Source organism: Numida meleagris, chromosome 5 (genome assembly GCF_002078875.1).
Source record: "Numida meleagris isolate 19003 breed g44 Domestic line chromosome 5, NumMel1.0, whole genome shotgun sequence".
Lineage (NCBI taxonomy): Eukaryota > Metazoa > Chordata > Aves > Galliformes > Numididae > Numida > Numida meleagris.
Genome location: NC_034413.1, coordinates 1,538,856 through 1,547,067, shown reverse-complemented (window position 1 = coordinate 1,547,067; position 8,212 = coordinate 1,538,856). Strand labels below are relative to the sequence as shown.

The 8,212-nt window shown below is 41.7% G+C and overlaps 1 long non-coding RNA gene across 1 annotated transcript in view; it reads right to left on the bottom strand.

Moving 5' to 3' along the window:
- Positions 1-6,224, bottom strand: part of LOC110400153 — a 49,610-nt gene extending 43,386 nt beyond the window's left edge. The window contains exons 1-2 of the long non-coding RNA XR_002439668.1: positions 6,080-6,224; positions 2,647-2,815 (exon numbers count right to left, since the gene is read on the bottom strand). This is a non-coding gene — a long non-coding RNA (uncharacterized LOC110400153). The remainder of the gene's footprint in view (positions 1-2,646; positions 2,816-6,079) is intronic.

Below are 8,212 nucleotides of genomic sequence, written 5' to 3'. Positions count from 1 at the left end.
TCGCACTCCAAAATACTCGGAGATTTAAATATTGTTATAATGTGGAACAAAAAGTGCTTTACACAAAACAGTTGGAGTGTTGATAACCAGGTCTCCGCACGCTCTACAGGCGTATATTTCTTTTAAAAAGAGCAATATTTTGCTTTCTACAATTTCCGCACTGGTGTTTTCAGATGAATTTGGCCACAGCGCTTAAGAAAGCAAAAAAAAAACCTCTTAAGCTGGAAGTGTTTTTAAAAACGATATTAAAAAATTAACAAACAAAATAGGTTTTCCCTTAAGGTGTTTCTCTCACTTCGGAGAAATAATCCTTGGGAAAATGCATATATTTTATGTATTAATACTGCCCGGCTCCATATTGCCAAGCAGCTTGCTGTTTGCTTGCAAAGGCAGAACAACATCCCCGCCACCTCTGGGATGATTCTGTCCCTTCACGCCACACCAGCCCAGGTTGGAGGAACAGCACTCACACACTGAACCTTTCCTCAACATCCAGCCCCAAACCAAAGGCTTGGTCCCCACTGCTCCCCCTCCTCCTCCGGGTGCCCACGAGGCCCTCGGCCCCAGGCTGAGGGACAGCTCCTGCAAGAGGCCAGCACAGCTTGGCCTAGTCATTAAAATTTGGGGAACTGCATTAATAGCACTCAGCAGTTTTCATCCAAGAGTACACATATTCTGCTTAAGGCGGCTCAGAAAATTGAAACCACAAAACTCAAGCAAATTTGAAAAAGCATCCAATAATCTTCAGCACCTGTTAGCCAAGGACCGAGCTCTTGGGTTTCTGGCTGAAGGTTTGTCCTGCCAATGAGAACTTCCACTAACCCTAGCAGCACGGGGAACAGCTTGTAGATCTGCACTGCATGAAACCAGTTAGTGGGCAAGGGAGGGCAATAACCAGATGTCAGCCACTTGGAGTCCATCCCAGGAACGGCACTGGAGGAACCCAACCACGAGTGAGCTGCAACAGGCTACAGGCTGCCAAAGCCAAAAACGAGGTATGGCTGCACCCTCAAGAAGGGTCATGGCATTAATAGTCTCTAAGAAAAACACCCAAGCAGCTTTCACAGGGAGGAGTGGGAAGAAGGAGGGAACAAGAAAATAAAAAAAAGGTGTTTAAATGTACTTCCATCCAGCACAAAGCCATTTGTCACGGCCCACCTTCCACGTGAACGCCAACGGCACATATACTTTTATTAAACGCTCTCACAAATTTGTGGGGATTAATTTTAAAACACCTGTTTGCAAAAGGAAATATATGTTTTTGAGCTGCCGTGCAGTACAAGGCAGTTGTTAAAAGTCTGGAGAGAATGCAGTTTTATGACATTGTTTAATATCGTGTCCAAAGATGCCTTCCGTGCAATGAGCAGGTTTCTCCCTCCCCCTCCCAGCCTTGCAATCCAGAGCTCAGGAGGAAAAGCTCTTCTTTATGCAAAATGTGAATGTATATAAAACTCTTAGGTACAGTATTAACATATTTAAATTATCATAAAAATAAATGGTGCACCAAAACCTTCCCCGGCTTTTTTATTTTTTTCCTTAAAAATAGTTATGGATATTATTCTCAGAGAAACGTCTTATGTGTGGGCATGCTAAGAATTCATGATTTCATTGCACAGCAGAGAATATGCGAGTTTTATGTGTGATTCACAAAGAAAATTAGGTGTGAAAGTGGGATAAGTACTGGGATGTACAGTAGATAGCTACCTCAGAGGCAAGATTTACATACAGATATTTGTATTGTGTTATGGAACGTACTTATTGTAACCATAAAAATTATTTGTACATCGATTTCCGTGGAGTCAAATTTTAAATACATAAAAGGTAGTTAATTCTTCCAAATGAGTTTTTAAAAAACTACCAAGGGGACCTGAAGCAGCAGAGAACATAGAAACAAGCCCCACCACATGACGCACCAAATGCTAACCAGAAATTTACAGTAAATGGAAACCAGAAATCTCCATTAAGAGCACTACATCGAGTAGAATCAATGTAATCAGACTCCGCTGTCTGAAAAAACATATTTTACATATTGCTCTCCAATTTCTAGAAATGATTTTGCAGCAAGAGAAAACAGAAAGCACAGAATTACAAAACGAGATGAGATGCTCTGAGCTCAGTTGTTGCACATTTTTATCCGTCGTCATTTAAATGAGGAAAAAATCCAGTGAAAGTTATTCGAATTCAGACACACAGCGGAAAAATGGGATCCATGAGCTACTGGCTACGATGACATTCAATCTAAATACAATTCTAATTAAATAAAGGTCTGCCTTCCTTTGCCATCTTCTCGCACTTTTCCCTCTATTGATAATTATTAATAATCACACTGGGTCCTCATGGAGTGCCTGACACTCTCAGGCAGCAAATCATTTTTAATGGAGAGCAAAATAGGGAAACTGAGGGCCGGCTGGATTAACTATTTTGCCCAAGGTCACAAGCAGGTCGATTTGTCGGTGGGAACAGAAATTAGACTCGGCCTCCATCACTTCAGCAACACTGTCAAACACCAGCAGACGCATTACAGAGCATAGACACGCAGCCCCAGCTGAGGCACCCCAAATCCCTGCCTGAGGCCCCCCACATTGGAGGAACTACACAAAATATTAATTCCAGTTTCCAGCCAAGCCGACAGAAGCGCACACTTACCTTACCAAATCCAGAGAATCCCACAGACAACAGCTCTCAGCACAGGACTTCTTTTATACGAGCAATTTTTAACTCATATTATGCTCTCATCTCGGCTGGATACCTGGCTTTCTTCTGACGGGTGTAGAGATGGGAGTCACTGAAGATCTCACTGAAGGATGGCAGATACCTGAAATCACAGGTGAGGTGGAGTCAGGATTTCCCTTATACCCAAGACAAAGTCCTGCCCCAGCTGAGCACTGGGCCCAGTGCCACCTGCTTCAGCCTCCCACAGCCCTCTGGTTAAAGCCAGGAATTTACCTTCCAGTTGCCTAAAGCGGCAGAGAATCACCCTACATGCCTCCAACAGCATTAGAAGTTTCATAGCAGCACAACTCTGATGGCTTGTAAGAGGATTAAGAAGGAATCTTTCCATTTCAAGAGCTACTAGGAATACCATTTCTCTCACCCCAAACATTGACCCCCCATAAAGACATGAATATTTTCCTGTTTCCAAAGAGCGGATGAATTTTCTACACAAATCCACCCCTCAACATTGGTTTGGGTCTGTGTGCCCAACAGCTGTGCCAAGGCTGGCAGTCTTGCTTTATTCCTAAAGCAGATTGTAGCAACCAGCAAGCCTCGCTCCAACTCTGCTCATCATTGTTGATACAGTCCTTATGCTTACCCCTACCCTAAGCTTAAGGCTAGTAAAACAACTCAGGTGTCAGATAGCCATTTCTAATAGCCCTGCACCAGCTGTATCTACTCACCCTAAATGAAGCATCTGTCTACTCAGTTTCTTAACAAGTTTTTTTAAAAGCTACTCAATAGTATCAGCAAAACTGCTCTGCTAGATGGTACCTTACATGAAAAATTATCTACTGATGTTACCACTGTTCTGTAAGTGTTTTATTTGGTGTTGGTTTTTTTTTTTTTTTTAAGTGTAACAAATATGCTTACCTATGATGTATAATTTTATCAGAAAACCCAATAAAAAGATAGTAAAGAAGCAAAGTTAGCTATTAGATAGCAGTCCTTGCTGCCAAAAGCCATAATCTGACACAGATTGAGCCTGGTACAGTAGTCAATTAATGGCTCAGTGCTCATACAATAATGACCTACTAACCTGACGGTGTGTTGCTCTCACATTTTGCTATCCCCTGGGATGCTACTGTCACTGTGTTATCTATTGCCTGCTTCCCTATCAAAGAAAATAAGCAGAGCTGAAATGTATGTACGCATCAAGCTCTGTAGTTCATTGCACACCAACCCCAGCAACTGGAGGAACAATAGATTTATAAGTTTATCCTACATTAAACCAAACATGCCTGACTGCACTGTAAATTACTAAATAATAAACCAGGTGGTGTAAGATCCTGACTTGGACAGAATATAAAAATCTATCAACCTGTAAAATACAATAACCATAAACGTGCTATGTAGCTGATGGCTCAGGTAAACCATCCACCTCCAGAAACAGAGGTTCTTCGGGAGTAAATTGCAACAAAAGGTTTACTAAATTTAGGTCTTGAGCACTTTTTCATTTCGTGCAACACCATCAATTGGAGAAATATAATTGAGCTAAAAACAGTGGCAAATGTGTTTGTTTTGCTTACATTTCTTTGTCTCTAATGGAGCTATTTCATGGTAATGCGCTATGTTTCCTAGCATATTGCCACGGGCATTTAGTCTGATCTCTAAAGAGAAGATGAACTACTGCATAAGGGCATACTTCTTCAGTATTCAAACCTAACATTCAAATTAGATTGAAGTAGTGCGGTAGGTACCAAATGGAGAAAGCGGAAAGGTCAGGGCATTGGCTTCCTTTGAATGGACTAAATCTTGATTTAAAATAAACCCACAGCAATCCTGGTAGTGCAATAAAATATTTTGCATGCCATTGTACACACCATTAGTCCTACCCCAAATTATATCTCAGCTTTTCAATAAGTGCTACCTTTGCTACCAAAATTAATTGCTATGAATCAGAGAAAATATTATATCAAGACATTCAAAAATGATTCAATAAATTAGAATTCCAAAATCTACAATTCTAATTAATTCCATTTTAGGAGCTTTCCAATAAGCAAAGCAGGTTAAATTTATATGATTTACAAACAGTGTTTACATTCATAGAGGGACAACTAATTGCTGCGCGGCTTGACATCATTACAGGAAAATGCTGGGGGATGCAGACAGTTTAATTAGGGGTGGCTTTAGGTTCACAATATGACTGGTATCATGGTGCTTTGCTAATGTGCTTATATAGGGCGATCACACAGTAACATGATTATGGGTTTTCTTTCTGAACGCTTTCTCTTTACAACAGAAAATACAGTAATTTTTGCATACCAGCAAGCTGATGCTTTATATATTTCTCTTTCAATCTTATTCACTTGCTTTACCAACCATGAAGAAGTGTTTCTTAACCTAACAAAGTGCCTACTCCATTGCAGATACATGCAGTTTGCTGATATCTGAGCAAAACTCATATGAATCGAGTGCTCAGTCTGTCCCAAGTTCTTCATTTATTGTTAAGCACTGTAGGCTCTCACTGAAACTAACAGGGACTCAAACCCCACAAACAGAACTCATTGCTTGACTGGATCAAACCTTGTATGAGACACAAAAATCATCTAATGCAGCCTGTGTTGGAGCTGAGGAGGAAACCACCCCCCAGGGAGCACCTGAACATCAGCAGACATTCAAAAATATTCAATTATAACAATATCAGCAGGAAAACACATGACAGGCAGCAAAGTCTGTACATCCATCTGCTGAGGGTTGGAGCAAAGGCTGATGTTACAACTCGCTTCACCAGAGAGCGTTTTGGTCTTGATGTGGTAGGGACAGATCAGCTATGTAAACTTGATGCTGAAATACTGTCATCATATAATTATGAGGCATCTCCATCACATATTTTTCCACTGTTTGATGCATTGCTGGACAGGGGAATTACTCTCCTGGAGCAGTCTCCTCTGCAGCGTTTGCACACTGCCACAGCAGATAAGAATTAGCAGAGTTCTGAGAAGGCTGCTGCTCCGAAATATGCAACACATCCCACCCAAGCAGTGGGAGATTTCTTCCCCTGACCCTTATTTTGCTTGTTTTTTAATACTCATCACAGCTCCAAGCTACAACGGAGTTATCCCTAGATCTGTGTCCGTGTCGGGGGGACAGCAGGCCCACAGGCCCAGAAAAGAAGGGAAGAAAAACAGATGTCAGCAGTTTATGGGCCAGCCCAGCCCAGTCCCGCGATTAATGAGGCAGGGACCCACAGACCCACACCCCGGGAGAAAGGGGGAAAGGTAGGGAAATCGTAGACAGGTCTAAAACAAAACAGTGGCAACGATCTGAGGAGGAAGGTTAATTTACTAAATATGATACTGGAATTGAGGCCAACAAATCAAACAGAATAAGAGAGAGCGTGTGCCCAAAACCAAGGCCTTACTCTGTAAACTGCAGGGGGACCATGTGCTTCTCCGCAGCGAACAAAGCAAGCTCGTCCAGGCCTTCGAGCAAGCTCCTCCTCTCCCCTCCAGGTGCAAAGACCCCTGGGGAATGCGGCTCTTGCCCTCCCCCTCTGAGACCCGAGCACCCAGAAACGGCAGCCCACAGAACCGGAACATTAACTCTTCAACTCCCAGTGCTTTACTTGCTGTTATGATGTGGAATACCACCACCAAAAAAAAAAAAAAAAATCAAAAAACCACGACACAGACTAACTCCCGTGCTAATGCTGATCCTCTGAGCAACAGCTCCTCTCCAGGTTGGAGCATTGCTTGGTCAGACATCAGCAGCACTGGACATAAGCTGACTGCAAAGTAGAGGATGGACATTGTCTTTATTTATCACTTCTACATTCAGCCTTTTTTATTGTAGTTTATAAACAAAGTTACTGAACAGACATAGAAGAATGAAAACTTTGGATTTCCATTTTATGGCAAAAATAGATGATTTGGGACATGTGGAAAAAGCTTAGCCTTTGAAAAAGGGCCTGAGTATTGTGCACATGACACCAGCCAGTGTCCAGAAAGTTTTCCTGCACTAGTTAGAAATTTAAATAATTTTCTGGCAATACATTTTGATATGTAACTTCAAGTTACGGCAGCTGGCAACAGGAAGGTTGTTATGGTCTATTTATCTTTATTTATTTTTATGCACCATCACTGTAGCATCTGGATTCAATACAAAGATTAAATGTAGCAATGCAATAAATTAAACAGCTTATAGTGGAAAATGCAAAGTGTTACCACCTCACAACACCCCAGCCAACCTAATAACAACAAAAAACACAAGACCTCTCAAAACACAACAGCCAGAGACAGGGACAAAGCCAAGAGCATTACACCACACGCGTGAGATGAGCACACTTGGATTCAGGATCCAAACCAGAGGTGTCTGAGGATCCTATGAGACCTCTCCTTCAGAACAGGCAACCTCCAAGTTGGCATTCCTGTTTGAGCTGCAGAAGTGATGAACCCATGACAAGATAACAGCTTGGATCATGCTCAGGAAACCAGGACTATGACTGTTTTCCACTACTCAGTAGCATGGACGTGTGGGCAACATAACAAAAGCGATAATCTGTATATTTTGTTCCTTTTCATATATGACTGTTTGTTGATTTCACATCCTACACTTTAAGAAAGTGCTGAGATCATTATGTGTCTTTTAATAGATTTTGACTCCAGAGACAAACAAGTTGAGGGCTGTCATCATCATGATGCCTGCTGTCATCATGCCATCTTCTTAACCTAATGTAAGGAAATTCATATTTAGTGAACAAGGAAATTACTTTGGGTATGTATCATTCAAATCCTTAAGGATTATTGTCTAATTAGGAGCACAGTAATGTAAATTTGCCTTGTGTCAGGTTTTCAGGAACAGTAAAATAACATAATTAAGCAGTGAACAAAGTAGATCATTTAAGCTCCTCTTCACTGACAAATGTATATGATGTCTAAACATACCATGGGTTTCCAAACTAGTAACTAATGAGAACTGACTGTACTTGCAGAAAGTCTCAACCAATGATTTAAAGAAATAATGAAGGAAGTCCAGAGTATATAGCACTAACTCATGCCCAGTGGGTTAGGAGCAGGAGGGCAATGCTCTCCAGTCTCTGTGGCTCATGGGCATATTGCTGCAGAACTGCAAGTGAAGAGGCATCCTGACACCTTCCTGCTCAGTATGACTAGAGCCAGTAAATGCATGCAGTTGCAGCAAAGCCTGACAAAAATGCAGCATATAACCATGTAAGTTCTTAGCATATGTAATTTCCTGTACATTTTGGGTATTTATCACCTCATTCTTGTTTTCTGGTTCAATTCCCCTTCTGCTAGGTGCTGGCTTTGCAAACTATGCTCTATCAAATTGTTGTGTTCCACAGTGCATGGCTCCTGTTTTACATTCCATTCTGCGTAAGATCAACACCTGTGTGGTACTTGGTTATGCTGGGAGAGTGGCACACACTGGACAGTGAAGTGACACTAATCAGTGGAGGACTCCACATTGGTACAGCCCATCAGTGATCTGGTACCTCTCAGAAGATCAATACAAGGCTGAAGACAAATAGAGCAGA